Genomic DNA, 23,615 nt, shown 5'->3' with positions numbered 1-23,615 from the left:
AATATGTATGTATATGTGGGATAATAAAGAAATGCACTTAATATCGTACATTCAATAAATATTGGTATGTATATATAGAGGAACCACACAGATGTAAAATACGTGTTAAAAATATGTACATATGAAAAACCTAAAAATTACTATAGGACATATGTATATGTCTAAAAATATAAATATAAATATGTAATGTGAATATTAAAACAAATATAAATAAATACATATATATAATTAAATATCAATAAATATAAATAATATAAATATAAATATATATTTATAATATATATAATTAAATATATGATTAAATATATGGAATATGTGTGATCATGAAGTATATATAATGTAATATGTATAAATAATAAATAAATGTAATAATTAATTAATTAATTAATTAATAAATATTAATCAATAAATATTAATCAATAAATATTTAACTTAACAAACCAATAAATAAAATTTATCTCATGAACATTTTTTAAAATTAATATATAGTTATTATAAAGAATGAAAAATTGGAAATTAAAAAATGTTCAAATAAGAAATAAGTGGGAAATGTGAAATGTTCCTAATCATATCTCTAGTGATTTTAATTTGAAAACACTACTTATAGAGATAGTATTATTCATCCCTGGCCAATTATTGGCATTAAGTCTCAGTTGCCATTCTAATTCAAGTTTTTCCAAGAACGGTTGCCATGCACCCTCTCTAACATCCATTTTTATAACATCTAAAACAACAAACTTAAAAAAATGTGAAGGGAATGCATTAATATGTTTTGCCAGAGCATTCAATTAATTACCATCACGTATTGCTCTTATATGTTCACCAATACGTTCTTTAAGTTTCCTTTCTGTTTTACCAATGTAGAACATAGTACAACTAGTACATAAAGCACAATAAACAACTTTTTCAGTAATGCAGGATGCCCTGTCCCTTAAACAAACTCTATACTTATTGATTGTAATTTTGTTTGTTTCAAAAACATAAGAACAATATTTACATCTACCACATCTAGTAGTTTTTCCAAATTTCTTATTTTGTTTACGTTCAAAACACTTTTTTAAATTCATACCTTTTTTATATACTATAGATGGACTGCGATCAAATAATTGATGAAATGATGGGTTGTTTATAATGAGCTGCCAATTTTTGTTAAGAATATCTCTTATAAAATTACTGTCGAGATTTTATGTGGTAATAAAACTTTTAGAAAATTTTTTTGTATTAAAGTTATTATTATTATTGCTTTCAAAAACAGGCGAAATATACAACACATCTTGGGTAAAAAATGAGACAGTATTCTCATTAGATTCATTTGCAATATTTGTGCTGTCCAATAAATGTGAGACAACTTGGTTGTCATAATGTAATAGTGGTTTGAAATATAAATTTTTACGTTTAGATATTACTTCTAACATCACATTGTTAATCAACTTTTCAGGGTATCCCCTATTTTTAAACATACCAAATAAATTTGAACACTCTATTAAAAAATCATCCCATTTACTCACCATTCTGGCAGCTCTTACAAACTGACCTTTAAGGACTGCTCTTTTTTGAGTAAACAGGTGACAACTATCAAAGTGTAAAAAACTATTACTATATTTTTTTTACAAAATATTTTGGATGTAAAATTTTGGTTATTGACATCCTTTCCTAGCAACACATCCAAGTAAGCTATAAAATTATTGTTGAATGTGATAGTAAATTTTAGAAAGGAAGTAGTTGAATTAATATATGCTAAAAATTCATCTATTTTATCTTCGCTTCCACGCCAAAGTATAAATATATCATCCAAAAATCATAAATATGTTTTACAGTAGTTAAAAAATACAGAATTAAAAACGTATTCTTTCTCCCATATATACATAACTATATTAGCATAGAGGCCTCTGCACGGAGACCCCATAGCTACACCATCATTTTGTAAATAAATATTATTGTTAAAAATTATAAAATTATTTTTTTAAATAATGTCCAACAATTGATCGTATAAATTTATTTTGGTTTGAACCAGACCTTTCTCATTCAAGCAAGTGTTAAACCATTCTATACCAATATCATGTGGAATAGTAGAGTACAAGTCCTTAACGTCAATTGTAATAAAAATGTCATTGTCATTATATTTCACAGATCTCATGGTAGAAAAAAAATGCCATGAGTCTTTCAATAAATGTTTTTCTGAATAAATGTACTTTTTTAAATTATCGTCAATGAATTTCGCTATCAGATTTGTAATAGACCCCTGTGCATCCACTATAGGTCTAAAAGGGGGTTTAATAACATTCTTATGAATTTTAGGGACTCTGAAAATAGTCGGGGTCCTAGGAAAACTAATATTCATATAATTAAATTCATCGATATTTATATCACCATCAATGAATAGGTCGTATAGGATACCTTTAATCCACCTGTATGCCCCATTCATTTCATTAGTGGAACTAAGTTGATATGTAGAACTTTTTAAAATAAGTTCCATTTCATTGATGTAATCATCAATATTAAATATAGTAATACCCCCTCCTTTATCTGGCTTAAAAAATCTAACATTATTCATACTACTTAAATTAAATAAAGTCTCATGCTCAAATTTGGACAAATTGTGAGTTCTATGTCTCATATTTGCCCCCTTAATTGCTCGGAAATCTAACTCACACATTTTCTCAAATATTTCTAGGGTAGGATGTAATGGGGGATTAAAAGAACTAGATACATAAAATGGTCTGGTCACTTGTTCAGTGTTATGAAATAAAAAAACTAAATTGAACTTCTTAACAAACATTTTCAAATCAATTAAGGAATGTGCAATGTCCATATTCCTACTGGGAATAAAAGATTGACCACAGGACAACACTTCACAAATATTACTATCAAAAGCTAAATCAGAATAGTTATAAACCGCAACATCTTTCTTGTTGTAATACAAAACGGGTCCATTTGTGGTCAAATGTGCATCAACTAACGACCCCTCCATTGACCCTTGTAATGGTTGTTCCTCCCTCTGGTAAAGGTGCCCCGACTGTAAGTTTGTTGTTGTGGACCCCAGTTCCTTCTCTGGTTTTGCTGTTGAAAGTTCTGTTGGCATTGTATTAGTCTTTCCGATCTTCGTAAAGGTGGAAAAGATTCTGTTCCTAAAAAATCTGCGTCGTCCTCATATACATCGTCATCTCTGTTAATATTTAAATTAATATTGTTGTCATTAGAGTAATCGGTATTACCCAGTTTTTGTCCCCATTGTTGTGAGATGGGTGGTGGGGGGTAAGCTGTACCTTGCCCATAAACATTTAAGTCCCGATCAAGATTTTTGAATTTCCTATCTCTGATTACTTTCATTTTTTCATCAATTGACTTGAAAATGCGAAGGTAGTCATAGTCATTATTACTAAAGGCACAATCATTCTTAACCAATGTATCAAGTTCATTAGCTTGTTTAGTCAATACCTCTAATTTTTTTTTTATTGTCGCTGATAACTAATTTCATATAATCAGTTCCAAACTTGTCAAATAACTTAATGAGGTCTAGGTGCAAAGAAGAATTTGCTATGAGGCCCGTGGGAAATCTCCAAACACATAGCCCCTTTGGGACAATATTCTTATTTATACATTCCTGAAAATAATTATTGTCCATCTGTAATTTTTTTTTTTAGTAAAACATAGTCCAAATCAGCCAGTTCATCACTAAATGTTTTAGATGTACCTGGGGTACTATTGATTGTAGATGAAAATCCTTTGCTGTTTTTTATCCACGTTAAAAAATCATCACTCGTGCTGGCATTTGAAATCACTGAAGTAGAAGGTTGATTATTTATTCCTGCATCCATTCGACCCGAAATAGAGGAACCTCTCATATTAGACTCATCCAAATCCGACCCATTAATGTCCACCAATGGGTTTGAGTGAAGAGTAAGGTTAGAATACTGAGACAAGTTACGCTGCTCCATTCGATCCATACGGTCAGTTAATTTTTGAATTAGTTGCGTTAAAGAATTAAACATGTTTTCAGAAGTAGTTTCCGGTGCTGTTTCGGTCTCCGTCTAAGCCACATCCATGTCAAAGTAACCAAAACAATAACAGCCAAGAAGAAACAATCCAACCAAAAAACAAAATCACGGATAGACTGAAATGTTTAATAAAGCAAACAAATAGCGTAGTATACAAAAAATATTCCAGTAAGCGCTTTAGTTTAGCTCCTGCCAAACTTTCTCCAACTGATCTAATACATCACTTCCTGTGTATTAAATTTTGCTTTATTAAATGTTTCAGTCTATCCATGATTTTGTTTTTTGGTTGGATTGTTTCTTCTTGGCTCTTATGGTTTTCCTGTGTGACCTTTTTACTCATTGTTTTAGACAGTACCAAACTTAAGGAAAGATGACCACAATTCAAGGATCCTGATAGTTGTACAGAAATAAAACAAAATCAGTACTTTAATGTTAAGGACAGCTATAGAATGTAATTGACTCCATTACGACAACAACAACAAAAAAAAACATTAAAAATACGTTATCCTAATGTAAGCCACATAGCATTCATGACATACATTTACACAGAAATGTCTCAGACAACTATGGATATTTCCATGCGTCATCCACTAACTTATAATATGTGCTTCATATCTGCAAGGCTATTTGTAATATATATATTAATGGTAAACTCAGAGACAACTGTGGATATCTATATAGTACATGTGCCATTAAAATATATTGGCTTGGACTTATGGATTCCGACGAAATCTATAAATATACTAATAAAAAGTTAAAGGAAAGGCAATCATGACCACATTGCCATAGCTAACAGTAGCTAACAATAGGTTTGGAACTTGTGTGGGAAACACAAGCAATGCATACACCCAAGGAAGTGGGAGACAGAAAAGAAGATGTTCATGTTCATCACCAGGTTCAGACCTCCAGTAAAAAACACAAAGACTTTATTGCTTATCACAAACTTTTTGCCCTCCTGGACTTGAATTAAAGCATCCCTTCACTCCCCTTAAACAACACTTCTCATCTTGCTCTATTCCTAACTGGCCCCATCCACTGCTGTGCCTCTCTCATACATCTCCTGTATACCTAAGTGATAAACCTTCTACATACACCAATTTGGAACAGGCAGCCTAAAAAGAATCAAACCTACACTGTGATCTCTGTCATAAGCTATTACCACTATCCTCCTATACAATACTAATATCTTCCATCCCCTCCTACATTATTTTATAGCATACTTCAATATATCTCTCAAACTCTTTACAAACCTAATACCTAAACGTATTTAAACCAGAATGCTAAAATCTTCCTTCCTACATAATTTTAAAACTAACTTCATTACCTGTCTTGAACTCATTGCAAAACTTCTAAAATGAAACAACACTAAATTTTCCAATAATGTTTCACTTCTGCAATATCAATTGATTTACTTCTGCAAGATTTTATAGCTAGAACAACTGTATAGACTTATAATTGTTGATGTAAATACTTTACTGTATATACCTGTCTTGTAATTATGTTTTGTCGTTTCATGAGAAATGTAACTGTTTTTCTAAGAAGTTTCTGAAATTCACTTGTTAATATAAATGAACTGTGGTAGAGCTTTTCTCCCAAGGTCTCCACCAGTGTCGGCTTGTGCTATTGGGCTGCAGGACTGCAGCCCCCCCCCCCCCCCAGAGCTGTACAAAAGAAAGAAATGAATAAAAAAAAAATAAACAATAAAACAAAAAAAACCCAAAAACAAACACAAGTCCCAGAACTCACACATGTGCACTCATAGCATTTCCTGAGTCCAGAACTCACGCATGAGCACATTGCAGCATTTCCAGTGTTCAGACTGCTACTGAACCAGTCCGGAGCATGTGCGCAGAATCCAGACTGGTGGTAAGACAGTCCAGATTAGGGAGATAGTCTGCAACAGCAAAGATCCCAGAAGCCCAGTTACAACTGCATAGACTGGAAGGGGATTGGACTGTGACGTCTGCAGGCTGGTGTCTGCTCTCGTGGGAAGGGCAGGACTTTGGATCTCTAGCAGGGCTTTTGTGTTTGAAACTGGAACTTGGCTGGAATTAATGAAGCTGTTGTTTATACTAACAGAAAGTGTGCATGTGTGTAATGCCCCAGAAGCTAGAAAGAAGTCAGGAAATATACCTGGTGGCTAGACTCAAACCCTGTATCTTTGGCAGTAGCTTGAATTCCCTACGCACCACCACTTGTGAAATTTTTGCCTCATTTTTGTTCTGTTTCTCATAAAATCTGTGATTTTTTCTGGATTTTAAATTCACTAAATAATGACAGACATTTGAATTTCAGACGTTGTATTCTTAAGAATGTACATGGTAACACAACGCCTTTTATTCTAGCAATTTTCTGTTTATAAGATCAATATTTGAAATGTGTCCTAGTTTTTGGGGCTGTATTCCCCCATTATTGGCTTTGTCCATGTTTTTTCTGCTAGCAGGTTGAGAGCTATGGTGAGAACTGAATTCACTGAATATGTTTGGGGGCTGTATTCCTCCATTATTGGCTTTGTCTAGATTTTTTGTGCTACGAAGTTAAGAGCTATGGTGAGAACTGAATTCACTAAATGATAGCCATTAATGTTTCAGTCTACCTATCTTAAAAGAAACAGCTGATTTGGCATAGTGGTATATTGCTCTGACTGTAGTGCACAAGGTCCTAGGTTCAAAACTTGGCAATGGAATGCATGGTGGTAAATCAGCATTTTATTCTAGCAACTTTCCAAGATTATGTAAGAAATGTTTAAAATTTGTCCCTAGATTTTGGGCTTTTGTCCACCTGCCCAATAAATTTTGGCTTTTTCCAGATTTCTAGTACTTCAAAGTTGAGAGATACAGCTGGGTGTTGAGTGCATTTTCCAAGGAGCTAAGAGTTTGAAAAGAAGTTTAGTGCTGCTTATGCTGTATCTGCTTGTGTTGTTAATAGCACAACAGGTAGTATACTTGCTTTTGATGCAGAAGACTGTGCGTTCTACTCCCACAGTATATAGATGTATTACTAATATTGCACTGTGTTGTACTTTTAAAGGGGATGGATGCTGCAGTCCTGAGAATGTCATCTTTGGTGGAGATACCTAGTAACGATGACCCTGTTATCAGTTTGCCATCCATTACATATTGCAATATTACTAGCGTATCATTTTTTAATGTAGCATAGGCAATTTATTCCTCAAGAGCAACAGGCACTTTATTTGTAGATGAAACAATGAAATATAAAGTTGTGTGCTAGCAGCAACATCTTCATTAGTTATAGATCTCTTTAATGTGGAATTATTTAGATGACTTACTTCTGCAGAGATTGTGCATATTTACTAATACTGGTGGATTGTAGAAGTTTGAGTAGACTTTTATGATGGAAATGTTCTGAGTTGGGCAGTTTTGTCACTATTGGTGCATGCATTTTGTTTCATTGTTTACTGGAAAAATGTTCAAAACAATAAATTTAAAATGCCCTCTAACAACTCTACTTTATTATACAAGGAATATAATTTAATACAATCAGGAAGGTGTATCAAAGAACACATGTATGTTTCCTGTGCGAGGGGCCTATGATTTAAAAATAGCCCAAAGGTAATCTTTATTTGCCAATGGCGAGATATATTTTCTATGAATGCTGGTTTTGATGCTGTTTCAGTGAATGTGAGTTTCAAGGGCAGAGAAGTTTTAATGCTAAGTCTATTGTCATTGTGAAACTGCATTGCTTTGTTTAGCAGATGACTGTTAGTGTTTGTGCTGTAAAATGTAAAATAAAACTTTTAAATGAAATCCAAATCATCGTAGAAGTAAAGCAGTATGAACATTACAGTGTTTATGGTAAATGGGGCAAAATAGCCAAGTAATGGGACATTGGAATAGCTGCAGTGGGAAGCCCAATTCGACCATGATTTTGTGAGGGAGGAAGGGTGGCAAACTTAGCCACAGCTGAACTATACCTCTCAACTGTCCAGATTTTTGCAGAATGAATAGATTTTTGCTTCTTATTTTTGGTTTGTTTCTCATAACATTTGTGATTTTCTGGCAAATCATTTAGGAATGAAGTCACTAAATAACGACAGACATTGAGTTTCAGACTTCAAACCCTTCAGAAAAATGCATGCTAAAGCAAGACCAGTTATTCTGTCAAATGTCTTAAGTTTACACAAGAGTAATATTTAGTACTGTTTGCATGTTCCCCCACTATATTTGGCCTTGTCCAGATTTCCTGCTTTAAGAACTTGAGAGGTACGAGCAAATAAATCAATTTATAGAATTTGGTATATCCAGACCCTTAAGTGTCCCTGATTTTGGCTCAAAATATTGCTCTCCCCCTAATAATCTCTCTGCAAAATGACTAATTTGGAAGAAAATGTGGAGGGTTTACAATTAATAAATAATTGTAATGATCAGAGTAATAGATTACTTTTAATTTCAGAAATGCATGTAGATTCTCTTATTTTGTCAGCTGCTCAAATTAACAGTACTAATATTAAAAAAAAAATGTCCCTTCTTTGACATGTTCCCAGCTGTATTGTGTGGCTATTTTATATTTTTGCATCACATTTTTGGTCTATTTTTCATAAAAATGTGGTTTTCTTGCAAATTAGTGGCAAATCAGTAAAGATTGACGTTAGAAAATAATGACAGACATTTGAGTTTCAGATTTTATACCCTTCATAAAATTCATACTAATGCAAGAACAACTTATAAGATCAATATTTAAACATTGTCCTTATTTTTGAGCCTTTGTCCCACTTCTATTTATGGCTTTATCCAGATTTCTTGCTCTGAGGTTGAGATGTATGACCAATGTGTCAGGGCCATCACCATCAGCCAGAGACATTTCAAATTGTGACATACTTGCTGCACCCCACTCCCCCACGTAGTGACTCTGGATATGTCCAAGCAAGGCAAGGATCAGTTATGCAGTGTAAGGATGCAGAGTATCCTCTCATTCAAGGTAGACACAAGTACTACTGTGGCTTTTCATCTGTCCTTGATTTTGCTGAATGTTCCGGTTTTCTGTCATATTTTTATACTGCTGATTTATGCTTCTTCTTATTCAGAAAATGAATGCTGTTGCAGTGCCCCATTGCTCTGTGTTTAAGTACTAATGCTTTAATGCCCATCAGGTAAGCTTGTCTGAGATTGTAAGATGCAAGAAAGCTTTAATAAGCATACTTTTAAAGAATTACCAACATTGAAAGACTTTTTGTTGTTGCCATGCAGATAATATTTACATAACTAGATTGCGTATAAGCCTTAGGTATTGAAATGCATATGACAGTATTTGTAATAAAGGACAGGATTACAGTATTTTCAGAAGCTCATTACATTTGTTGGAGACTAGCAGTCATCTTTGTAGGCTTTACAATCTATTTGTCAATCTATCATGTGTGGTCCATAACCTGTGCAGTAATCCTTTAACCAATTTATCTTGAGCTTGTTTCTTGTTTGCTGTTCATTTTTTTCTTTGATCTTGTTTTCCCCATGAAACAAGTAAATAGTTGTGAGGCAGTAGGTCTTTTTTGGCCAAGCAACATTTTTACAAGTGGTACTATCACAGACATTGTTACTTCCAGTATGTTACTTGGCACTTTTATAAATCTGAATATAAAAGGAAAAGTGATATGAGTTGAGAGCTGCTTGTTTTTTTATACTTGATTTTAACTGGCATTCCAGTAATGTATTTAAAAAGTAATTTATTTTTTCATGCCTCACAACTTTTTTGTTTCCATCTAGATATTAAGTAAGCTGTCATGTAGCCAATGCCTTGAAATATTTTTTTTTCTTCTACACTTCATTTTGTCTTGATTGGACTCTCATAATGATGGTTTGGCACCCAGGTCAGTGTACTTAAAGTCCCAGTTTTTGCATTTTTTAGCAAAACCCTACCCCTTTCTGGTTGGCCACACCCCTTCCCATTGGCCACACACATTCATCTGTCTCCTGCAGCCCCCCTTTGATTTGGAGTCACCAGCTACCACTGGTCTCCACTAAAAATGCGCTCTACCCAGTTAGACTTTCCTGGTCAACACAGACAATAAAATAACTAAATGAATAAATAAATGAATAAATAAATAAACATTTAAGTAAATAAATAATAAGATGCGGGGTATGGGTGAAAAAGAGGGACACACAAGAAGGATGTTAGAAGTGTAAAACCTGAGGGAAAGTCAGAAGAGCATGGGGCAATATATATATATATATATATATATATATATATATATATATATATATATATATATATATATAAAATATATATATATTATTTTGGTTGAATATGCCCCATTTTTTAATAATAGAAGAAAAGGTAAACATAGGGAAAGAGGATGTGAAGGTAATCACAGCAGGTATTCCTACATAACAAACAGCACAATAAAAGACAGACAAAGGTCGGAAAAAAGCAGCAAGGGCAGATAAGTTACACAGACATCACACTGCACAAATTTGACTAACAGGGTGGGGATGCATGCCATCCATGATGTAATGCATAAAAACATATCTACCTATGTACTATCATGTTAAGACATGTTGCAAACTATGTGGTAGTCATACCTGGATGTGTATAAAAAATGGTAGATGTCTCTTCCTGGATAATAAAGTAGGATCACAGTGCACATTAGATACATATACACGTATCCCATTATTCCATCAGCAGTGTTGGTGCAAGCCAAGCAACATCACAGATGAGCAAATGCAGGTCTAGCCATGGTAGATAACTCCAGAGGACAGAACCAAATCTATGAGCATGCATGTGAAGGGCAAACAACCAAGCACACTGCTAAACAGCAGTACTACAGAAAAGCAACAAATGCTGATACTTACACAAGTAGGTGGACACAAGCAAAACAAATGTGTAGTAGAATGTGTGTATGTTATCCACATACGCCTTGTCAAAGGCAGCACACAGGTGTAGATGTGCATGTATGTCTGTCAGTGGCATAAATGGATTGTACATGAAATCAAGGTCAATACACATACATACATACGCCAATGACATGTAATAATATTTTCAAAAATGTAACAGTACAGCATAGTTAATACAGCAGGTTGCACACATGGATGTGAAAAAAGTACACTGGGTAATACACAAGTATAATGAGAATAAGGATGTGTTGCAAGCATTAGCCAACAACTTGTGTGCACATGTCCTAAATTGTAAAATGAGCATACATGTGGCACATGTTCACTGTGTCAAATTAATAAATGGCAATTGGCAATAGTTTTAAAAAGGCATATATACCTACAAAAGGTAATACGGAAATATGAAGGTGGGAGGGAGGTGGACAATCTGGGCCCACATCAGGGTAAAGCAGGACATGGTAAACTGGCACAATGCAAATGCATGTGCAAAGCACATGGAATGCTGTAGAAGTCACATAGACATACATTTAACCAAATGGAAAATGTATGTCAGATAGCCAGATGGATTGCTGATGTTCACAGAACTGGACATATATAAAACACACATACACAATAATGTACAATCATCCTCCCTCTGCCCCGCACTCTCCAATATTCTTCAACCTTATACCCCCCCAGACCCCTTAGATCTTCTACCCCAAACCTTATTTCGGCCCACAAACCCAAGCGCCCAGCTGGTCAGCTCTTACTCTCCTTTTCCCTTGCTAAAAAATGGAATGCTCTGCCCTCTACACTGAGGACCTGTGACAACCTACACTCCTTCAAAACACAACTCCACTCCTACCTGCATAGTCACAAAAAATGTAACTGCACACTTCACTCTATACCTCCCACGCTCCCCTCTTCCTTCTCTCCTGGCTAACCTTCATACCTTTCACATTTCTCTCATAGTCATATATTATTAATGTAACTAATATCTACATCCAACCCTATGCTTATTGCCTATCATCCTCCAGGACATTTTTCTTTAACTTCCTAGTTGCTTAATTGAAGGACTACCTACATGAATGCATTTTATCAGCTGTTTGGAAATTCAACCCTTTTGTACGTAAATCAAATTTATCTTTGTACTATATTTGTATTTTTTACTTGCATTATCATTATGTGTTGTAACATTGTATTGTGGAGCTTTTCTCCCCGGGCCTCCACTGAAAACGGGCTCTTGAGCCCAGTGGACCTCCCTGGTCACCAATCTGGAATAAATAAATAAATAAATAAATGTCCAGAAAATTGCCTCTATCCTGGTTGTGTCAACATCTCCTCTGGGGGTGCAGGCAGGATGTCTCAGGCAGGGGTATGTCCAGGTACTTCAGCATTGTTGTTGTCATCATTGTCACAATCATCTTGAGAAGAATCTCACATGTAAACATTGGTGCCTTCAGATCAGAAAACATCATCAGGTATCATGCTCTGTAAAGGTTAATTGCAAAACACAACAGTAAATAAAAACAAATGTCTATCACACAGAAAGGTCCCATGAATGTCATAACACAACAAAATATGATTATGATTATAACTTACATAGTGACTGAGATACATCCACTATGGACAGAGTTACCTATGGTCCTATATGTCATACTCCTAAAAAAGACAACTGTATTCTTTTCTGAACAATTGTATATGGTTAGACACACACATGGGTCATTAGCTTTGTAATAATGTATGAATGCTCAAATCAACATATTGTACTTTCTGTATTTGATGATTTATATGAAATGCCACAAAGTGTTATTGTTAAAATAAGGAGAAAGTGATCTGACAATATTGTGGACAATAGGTAAGCCATATGGCAAATTTCTGATACAGGCAGCATGTTATTTGGCTGAACACATATCAATATAATGAATACAACACTAAACTCAATGTGATATGCTCAGTCAACAATGCCAACAGTATTGGATGTGTACAACTGTATGCATTATCTGAAAAACTATCAGCAATCAGTACTCTGAAAAAATAAAACTTTGTGAATCTGCTTGCTGATACAGAACTGTTGGAATCCAATGGGTATCTTCTCAACTGTCAGTCAATGTACACTATAACAGTCGGGTTAAAAAATACCTAATGGGTTGGAGACAGATGCAATACCAATGTTGACCTGCAGAGTGTGCTGAATATGAACTGCTGCAATCAAACTGGTATCAAGTGTGAGTCAACATACACTATAATTATGAGTTTAAAAAACACCCAAAGGGTTGAAGACTGATACAATAACAATGTTGACCCATGGGGTGCGCAGAATATAAACTTCTGCAATAAAATGGGTACCTGCTGAAATGGCAGTCAACCTAGCCTGTAACTGTGTTTTGCAAAAACACCCAAGATGCCAGATGCTTACAGATACCACAATCTGTAAACTCTGACATAGTAGGTACCAATTCATTCTGTGAAGAGGCAGGTTACATACAATAAATCAGTCACCAGAAAACACAGCCAGACATACAAGCATACTAAACCATACATCATTCAAAGCATTTACACTTCAACATAAAGCAGCCACCTTAAAAGATATGTGACAAATTCACAAAAGAAGCTGTCATTTAGGTTTTGGGGTACATTTAAAAATTCTGCACTGAAAAAAATGTCTCCAATGTACATAAAAATCAACATTGTTAGACTTTATCCATGGTTATAAGCACAGCTGCATATAATGATTTCAGTTACCTTACTGGTGCATGAAGGGTATCTCTGCATTCTAATCAATAAACATGCTATTGTGAAAAATGCAGGCCTAAAAATAGGGGAAGATGCATTTCAGTTCATAAAATATGTAAAATAATCAACATACCTCTATCCCTGCACTAATCTTCAAGTCTGTGCATCCACATCCACTCGATGTACATGTCTCTGTTCCAACTGTGATCCTACTCACCTGAAATAAAAAAAAATACAATGTATGAAAAATGCACTCTACAGATAACACTGATACACATTTCTCAACAGAGGTTGTAGATATTTCTTTCTGAAGAACATCAGATAAGCACAATACACAGCTGATATTTTTACATTGAGGTGTTAACATCTTTCAACACAGATTAGAGGACATAAGATTCCAACCTGCAACACAATCTACAACCAAATTACAAGCTTGAGATTAATCTACCTACTTAACAGATCTTAACTGAGAAAGTATATTCTGCAGGCAGTGAAAAGAGTTTATGTTATGACATCATCTTGATGGTGGATGGTCTACTAATAATGTTCTTTTTAGGATTGAAAAGTATGAATGTGCTGCGCATGTAGCTAAATAGTTGGAAAAATGCATTAATGTTTTCATTGTGTTCAGATGCATTAATGGTAATGAAGTGCTTACATTCCTCAGGCAGTGTGAAAGTGTCATGCTTCTCAGCTTCTGTGAACAGAACCATACATGTTGCTGTACATTATGGCTATACAAAGGTATATTTGAGGGCCATTATTCCTTGTTAAATTGGACTTCACTAGGAAAATACATACATATTCCATCTTCTACATTTCAGTTGTTAGTCTGCCTATCCCGGTCCCTAAAAATTTGAGGATAATGTTGTTCTACAATTGACTTCAATATTTCCTGAAAAAACAGACATCCATAACTTCCCTTTACAATGGACGAGAAGCTATCTATTATTAAAATGGTAATTTTACCAAAGATTTTATACATTGTACAGTCATTGTCGGTACCACCTTCTAAAGCATAAATTAAAAAGTTTACCTCAATAATTTTTAAGTTGTTATTATTTCCAAATAAACCTAGGGTAGCTTTAGCACATTATTTGAGAGATTGGTCTAAAGGGGGGAATTGGTTTACCAGATTTGGAACTATACTCAATGGCTTCGGTGATAAAAGCCATCTCTTTATTAACAGATAAACATTATACAGCTAATTGGAAGGCATTCTTAGAAGCTTCTTATTTTCACTCATGAGATAATAGTGCAAGCAGTAAAAGAAACTCACCACTGAGCAAAGCAGCCTTGCATAAAGGGAGCTGTATACAAGAGAATAAAAACCAAGGATGCACCAACAGCTATGTAGAAATCCAAAAATTATCAGCAGACATATCCAAAACGATAACAGCCAACGATATATTCCACTTTTTATTGACAGGAACAGAATAAAATAGTAAGCGCTTTCACATCCTATGATGCTTCTTCAGACTTCAATAACATTCAGTGAAAAGCCACTTTTTAAATACAGCTTCTTTGCACAGCTTAATCACATAACAAGCAATTACCTATTCATGTTTAAAGTGCCTGTGCCTAAAGAATTCAGTAGTACTTTAAAAGTAGATCACTTAACCCAGCATTATGTGCATAACAAAGTGCAATTGAAATAACTTTATAAAAGTGTTGTTTCAGCATTATTCATAAAACACATATAAGCCACTCTTTAGATACAGCTTCTTTGCACAACATAATCACATATAGCAGTTAACTAATCATATTTAAAGTGCCTGTGCCTAAGGAATTCAATGGTGCTTTAAAGGTTAATCGCTCAGTACAATATTATATGCATAACATAATGCAGTTGAAATAACTTAAAAAATGTTGTTTCAACAATGTTCATAAAGCACATATATAACAACAAATGTATTTCATCCTTTGAAGGCTTCTTCTGAAAACTCCATTGAACTTATCTGTCATTAACCAAGTTTTATAAAATTTTGTCTATATAAATTAGCTTATTGAAAATATATAAAAAAATAAAATGTCTAATAGAAAAAACTGTGATATCTAGTGAAAAATATGTGCCGTTTATAAAATGTCTCTCTAAAAAAAGCACATAAAAAATCAATGTTTTTTGGCAAACTTATTGTGTCTATATACAAAACTTCAGTGTTTAAGTGGTCTGGCTGCTAAGAATGGTTTTAGTGAGATCTTCTCATTTAGACCATGTTTATGGGCTTGCAGCCTAAGGATCCACTTGTTTTCTACTTCCTCTGTTCTATTTTTGGGGTTCGCCAACCTACTTGTCCTATTCACTTTTTCTAACACCCTAAATCTAAAACAATGCGTTAGACCATTTTCTATTACATGTCGTGCCAGTGCATTGGTGGTGTTTTCCTTGTTTATAGCATAGATGTGCTCTCTTATGCGTTCACGTAACGTCCTATTGGTTTTTCCAACATAGAACGTTTTGCATAACTGACATTGTGCCAAACAGACCACATCTGTAGTTTTGCAATTGGCAAAACCTTTGAATCTATATGTATGCCCTGTATAAGGGTGTATGAAAGTTGCTTCTTCCGCTATGTATTTACATTGATTGCATGCATTGCAAGGAAAAGTGCCTTCCTTCGATGTCAAAGTAGAGCCCCTATGCATTTGTTCATAACATAGAAGCCTATTCAAGGATTTCATGTTTCTATAACCTATGCTCGGCTTCTCGCTCACTAAGCTCCTGATTTTGTCATCGGCTTTCAATAATCTCCAATTGTCCTCCAAAATTTGTTTTATATGTGTGCTTCTATTGGTGAAAGGAATTACTAACCTATTTTTGGTTTCAGTATTGCTAGTGGTATTCTCATACCTAAAATCATTGTCCCTATTGAAAAACGGGGTACCTTTACCTGCTCTATGTATATTGCCCGTCTTAATGGCTTTCTGCACCTCAGTTTTTTTGTATCCTCTAGAGACAAAGTTATCTAGCAGTCTACTTTGCTGCTGATAGTAAGTTGTGTCTTGCGTGGTTAGTCTCGATGCTCTAAGAACTTGGTTCTGTACTATGTTGGAATGTATATGTCTGGGATGCATGCTGTTTCGATGTAGAAGGCTATTCCTCCAACAGGACTTCCTATGTAAATCTGTATCAATCCCATTGTTGCCCTTAGTTAACATTACATCCAGAAATTCTATCATCTGACGTGAATATGAACATTCAAAAATCAAGAAATTGGTTGTGCCATTGATATATTCAACAAATTCCATCAACTGTTGTTCAGTCCCCCCCCCCCCCATACAATAAAAACATCATCCACAAATCTATTGTAGTGTTTGAGACAATGGACATATATCAAATTCTTTAGTACATATGTTGTTTCCCAAAATGCCAATACCAGATTGGCATAAGAATTGGCACAGGGAGTGCCCATGGCTACTCCCTTTTTCTGTAGATAGTAGCCATCATTGTATAACAGAACATTGTATAACAGATGTATGAGATAATAGTAGCTAATCCTCACAAATTGTCAATATTAAACAATTCTTTCATCTGGTTGCTAAAAGATTATCTTATGACATATAATATTCAAACCTTTACATTTTATTATTTTTTACTTATTTTAAAGAATTTTAGAAATTTTGTCTGCAAAAATCCAATTTAGAGGAGATTCCTTTTTCCCTATCACTTATACACAAGGTAATATGTGTTCTCTGGATCTTACAAAATGATGATATTTAAGGAAAATAACCTAATTTATTGGTTTCAGTTGTTGACAGATGACAAGCTAAATTTCTTGGATTTTTAATAGCTAAATATGAGCTAAGTAATGACTTATGGTTGAAATTATAAGACTGAAGACAGTATGTACTCAACAAAATCAATTTAATGTTAACTGACATAAAAATGTCTGTCCCTAAATTATTTAACTTATTAACTTTGTTTCTACAAAGTAAATTGCCTAATAACAACAAGCTCTCACAAATATATAAACTAATTAGACGAGAAACCAAATGTTATTGAGAGAATTATTAGAATTACTTCTCCTTATTTAATAATTCCCCACTCAATAATGAGGATGGGAGAATAATATTAGAATCATCTAAGTTGACCACTTCTTCACTTAAATGAAGATTTTATGCTTGGAAAGTTATGTACAGATCCTTTTTGACTTCCTTCATCATGGAGAAAATTAATAAGAGGCATCCTGTGTTGGAGATGTGAAGTGGAAACAAAGGTCCCATATGTTTTTTGATTGTGAAATTCTTAGATCATATTGGGGTAATGTGAATAATTTTCTTCAGACTTTGTTTTCAGATATATTTGTCCTATCTAAATTTCTGATCTTATTTAATATACCAGTCCCTGCTTGTGCACAAAAAGTTAAATATCCCTTGGATTGGTCTGTCTTAGGTGTTGCTAGAAAGGTTACAACTAGAAATTGGAAATATGAAACCTCTCTCTCTTTCTTAGAATTCAATAACATTATAACTGAAGTTTGCCACTTGGAACTGCTGACCATTAAATTAGATCCATCAGAACTACGGCGTTATATAATATGGTATAAATTAAAAGTCTTGTTTAATCTCTGAAATCATTTTATTTATAGTAATGTTTTGCATAGCATCCATATTGCAGACACCTTTGTAAATACTTTAGTTGTATTATGTTTTGATTTTTTGTTTTGTATTATTGTTAAATTTTTATTACATATTCTATGTAATTGTTTATGAAAATCAATAAACTTGTTTAAAAAAAAGAAACGCACACATGCACACACACGCACACACACACATACACACACACACACACACACACACACACACACACACACATACAGAGGAAGGTACAATAATGCTAATGCTCAAACAATAAAAATCATAGAGCATGGGTTTGGTATGCTGAAATCATGGCTCCACTGTCAAGACACATCAGGGTATGCCCTTTCATATGGCCTTGGCATCTGTGCAGAAATTCTCACAGTCTGTGCTATGTTGCACAATAACATCTTGAGGAAACAGTTGCTGCAGGGACAACGAGTGCCAGGACCACAAATTCCTGGACTGCAGACAGGGGCAGTGCTTGCAGCACATACAGATGAGGATTCTGAGGGAGAACCTTCAGCTGCAGAGGTAGCCAGCATATGAAGGCATACACAAAATGCCCTTGCCCTGGCTAAGAGACAAAAGATAGTACACACACTCACCACTTAAGACTCAAAGGTTAATGCACACACTCAACAATTAGGACACACATTCATAGCAATCAAAGAATATACAAACATTAAAAATGATGCCATCTGATAATATGTGTACATGGCTAGCATCAGAGAGTGACAACCCCAAAACACATGACTCATAACTGTAGTAATGACAAGGTAAGTATGGAACCTCTATTATACAAACAAATGTGTAAGAAGATCAACTACATGTAAACTGTCAGTCTCTTACCTATTCACTCTGTGCATCAGATATGTATGCAACCAAAAATCAGACTCAAATAACCAAAGGCCATGTCATAGTTATCATCATTTGCACAAGGTATGGAGGGTGGTAGGGTAAGGCTGACATGAAAGTAGTGAGCATGTATGAGTAAGAAACACAGAACATCCATTAAAGTATAAAATATGTCAGGGACACTAACAGGAGATATGCCTCAATCAACATTAAGATTTTCTTACCTTGCATGTGTGTGGTTCAGTATGGGTAGTTTTTTTGTGAAATGTGTGTGTATCTGCATGAATACAATCAAGCTCAGTGAGAACACTGCACCCTGCTATGTCAGTCAGGTGTGAGCCATGTGTGGTAGAGTTGCCAGTTCAGTGTAGTTGCTCCTGACTATGCAAACTGCCTCTGCCAAGAGTTGCACTGCCACTTCCATGTACCTGATTCAAAGAGGGGGTGCTACCTGAACATGAGCAATGTCTGCTGGACAAACTCTGTTTACAACTACATCCAAGATCATGACTCAATGCCTTATTACATCTGGGTGTGGACACCTAAATCACTGACAGAGCAGTAGAAGTAGTGCCAGTATGGGACCAGGATCTGAAAAGGCCACTTCGGCTAACACCAGATGATGTTCTGGCTCTACAGACAGATGGATACTGTCCCTTCCTAACAAATGTTCTATTACAAATACCACCTGATCTACTGTGTCACTCAATCCAATCCAATGAGTCACCCACAGGGATGAGGCAGTCATGCAGTAGCAAATGATAACACAATACTGTGATACAATCACACTAACTTGGAAAGCATAACAAGAAGTGACATGTGTGCAGTGTGCCAACAGTGAATTGTTAAAACTGCATACATATCAAAATTATTTTTTCCACTGCATATTGAAATACATTCAAAATTTGAACATGTAAACAGCTTCAGAAGGGGACAAATATAACTCATGAAATAATGTAGTAATTTGTAGAACATCTCCTCTAAGTAACTGGCAGTAATGGTCTGTCTGTGTCCAATCAGTCCCCTCCCCCCTTCCACTTCTACAGTTACACCATTACCTATGTATAATGTACATTCAGCCCTCTGAGGCCTATGAAGATGCAAATGTGATGTGAAACCTTTAGCACTCCAGAATACCAAAAAAAATAAATAATTTGGTGTAGGGGATGTAAATACCGGGCAAGATTCTATAAAGTTCAGGGAGTCCAGTGCATTACGCCAACATCTGTGCAAAACTTGCAGATAATATTGTAGTATGTTAATGTACAGCAAAAAACTCAGAGTAGCTCAGCACACAAAGGGGTATTGCAGTTACAATGGTGCACATATAATAATAATAAATGGTTATCCAATCACATTGTACTGTACCAAACTTAAAGAAAAATCTAGCAAAGCTCTTGTATCAGAGGCAACATGGGATAGTTTTGCTAGATTTTTCTTTTTATGTTTTTTAACCATTTGGTTTTCCTGTGTGACCTTTTTACTCATTGTTTTAGTTTGTTAATTGGGCTATTTACTAGTAATGTTTATGGATATCAGTTGGGTATGACAACCCTGTGTTTCCAAAAGTGAAACATTCCTCTTATGCTGTGCTGCTTATGCCATAAGAAGGCAGAAATATGCATGTCCACAGCTAGAGGAGTTTGGCTTTACTGGCCTGAAATTGTCCATAAATAGACTTAAAGGTAAAAGTAAAAGAAAAAAGTCATGAACATACAGAATTGTCATTTAGATGAAACACCTACTATCCTTAAGGGGTAATTTGCATATATCCCATGTTGCCTCTGATACAAGAGGTTTAAGATATCACACAGTGGAAAGTCTAGCTTTGCTAGATTTATCTTTTTGTGTTTTTTAACCAGTTGGTGTTCCTTTGTAAAGCAAACAAATAGCGTAGTATACAAAAAATATTCCAGTAAGCACTTTCGTTTAGCTCCTGCCAAACTTTCTGCAACTGATCTAATACATCACTTCCTGTGTAGTAAATAAACAATACACTAAAGTAATTAATGAATTAAACAATTAATATGTTTAAAAAAATTCAAATGCTTAAAAGAACAGCACCCGTATAATAAACAAAGTACCCATTCAACAGTAGTTAGCACGTAAACAGGTTAAATGAGACATTTCAAGTATCAAAACTGACAAAAATGCAAACATAAATTATCTGGAAAGAATGAAGCCTGTAAAACTTAAATAATGTGTGAACTATTTCACAATCGATATTAGTAATAACTGAGCTTGTGTATAAATGATGGCAATAAAGTATGAACTTTGTGACAATGTACTCGATATATCCAAAACCAAAAATTACATTTACAAAAGACGGACAATATGTATGTATATGTGGGATAATAAAAGAATGCACTTAATATCGTACATTCAATAAATATTGGTATGTGTATATAGAGGAACCTCACAGATGTAAAATACGTGTTAAAAATATGTACATATGAAAAACCTAAAAATTACTATATGACATATGTATTTGTCTAAAAATATAAATATAAATATGTAATGTGAATATTAAAACAAATATAAATAAATACATATATATAATTAAATATATCAATAAATATAAATAATATAAATATAAATATATATTTATAATATATAAAATTAAATATATGATTAAATATATGGAATATGTGTGATCATGAAGTATATATAATGTAATATGTATAAGTAATAAATAAATGTAATAAATAATTAATTAATTAATAAATATTAATCAATAAATATTAATCAATAAATATTTAACTTAACAAACCAATAAATAAAATTTATCTCATGAACATTTTTTAAAATTAATATATAGTTATTATAAAGAATGAAAAATTGGAAATTAAAAAAATGTTCAAATAAGAAATAAGTGGGAAATGTGAAATGTTCCTAATCATCTCTCTAGTGATTTTAATTTTAAAACACTACTTATAGAGATAGTATTATTCATCCCTGGCCAATTATTGGCATTAAGTCTCAGTTGCCATTCTAATTCAAGTTTTTCCAAGAACGGTTGCCATGCACCCTCTCTAACATCTATTTTTATAACATCTAAAACAACAAACTTAAAAGAATGTGAAGGGAATGCATTAATATGTTTTGCCAGAACATTCAATTCATTACCATCACGTATTGCTCTTATATTTTCACCAATACATTCTTTAAGTTTCCTTTCTGTTTTACCAATGTAGAACATAGTACAACTAGTACATAAAGCAAAATAAACAACTTTTTCAGTAATGCAGGATGCCCTGTCCCTTAAACAAACTCTATACTTATTGATTGTAATTTTGTTTGTTTCAAAAACATAAGAACAATATTTACATCTACCACATCTAGTAGTTTTTCCAAATTTCTTATTTTGTTTACATTCAAAACACTTTTTTAAATTCATACCTTTTTTATATACTATAGATGGACTGCGATCAAATAATTGATGAAATGATGGGTTGTTTATAATGAACTGCCAATGTTTGTTAAGAATATCTCTTATAAAATTACTGTTGAGATTTTATGTGGTAATAAAACTTTTAGAAAATTTTTTTGTATTAAAGTTATTATTATTGCTTTCAAAAACAGGCGAAATATACGACACATCTTGGGTAAAAAATGAGACAGTATTCTCATTAGATTCATTTGCAATATTTGTGCTGTCCAATAAATGTGAGACAACTTGGTTGTCATAATGTAATAGTGGTTTAAAATATAAATTTTTACGTTTAGATATTACTTCTAACATCACATTGTTAATCAACTTTTCAGGCTATCCCCTATTTTTAAACATACCAAATAAATTCGAACACTCTATAAAAAAATCATCCCATTTACTCACCATTCTGGCAGCTCTTACAAACTGACCTTTAAGGACTGCTCTTTTTTGAGTAAACGGGTGACAACTATCAAAGTGTAAAATACTATTACTATATGTTTTTTTACAAAATATTTTGGATGTAAAACTTTGGTTATTGACATCCTTTCCTAGCAACACATCCAAGTAAGCTATAAAATTATTGTTGAATGTGATAGTAAATTTTAAAAAGGAAGTAGTTGAATTAATATACACTAAAAATTCATCTATTTTATCTTCACTTCCACTCCAAAGTATAAATATATCATCCAAAAATCATAAATATGTTTTACAGTAGTTAAAAAATACAGAATTAAAAACGTATTCTTTCGCCCATATATACATAACTATATTAGCATAGAGGCCTCTGCACGGAGACCCCATAGCTACACCATCATTTTGTAAATAAATATTATTGTTAAAAATTATAAAATTATTTTTTTTAAATAATGTCCAACAATTGATCGTATAAATTTATTTTGGTTTGAACCAGACCTTTCTCATTCAAGTAAGTGTTAAACCATTCTATACCAATATCATGTGGAATAGTAGAGTACAAGTCCTTAACGTCAATTGTAATAAAAATGTCATTGTCATTATATTTCACAGATCTCATGGTAGAAAAAAAATGCCATGAGTCTTTCAATAAATGTTTTTCTGAATAAATGTACTTTTTTAAATTATCGTCAATGAATTTCACTATCGGATTTGTAATAGACCCCTGTGCATCCACTATAGGTCTAAAAGGGGGTTTAATAACATTCTTATGAA

The sequence above is a fragment of the Protopterus annectens genome, chromosome 6.part0, assembly GCF_019279795.1.
Source record: "Protopterus annectens isolate FY-2018-M chromosome 6.part0, PAN1.0, whole genome shotgun sequence".
Taxonomy (NCBI): domain Eukaryota; kingdom Metazoa; phylum Chordata; order Ceratodontiformes; family Protopteridae; genus Protopterus; species Protopterus annectens.
Note: the sequence above shows the minus strand (reverse complement) of the source record.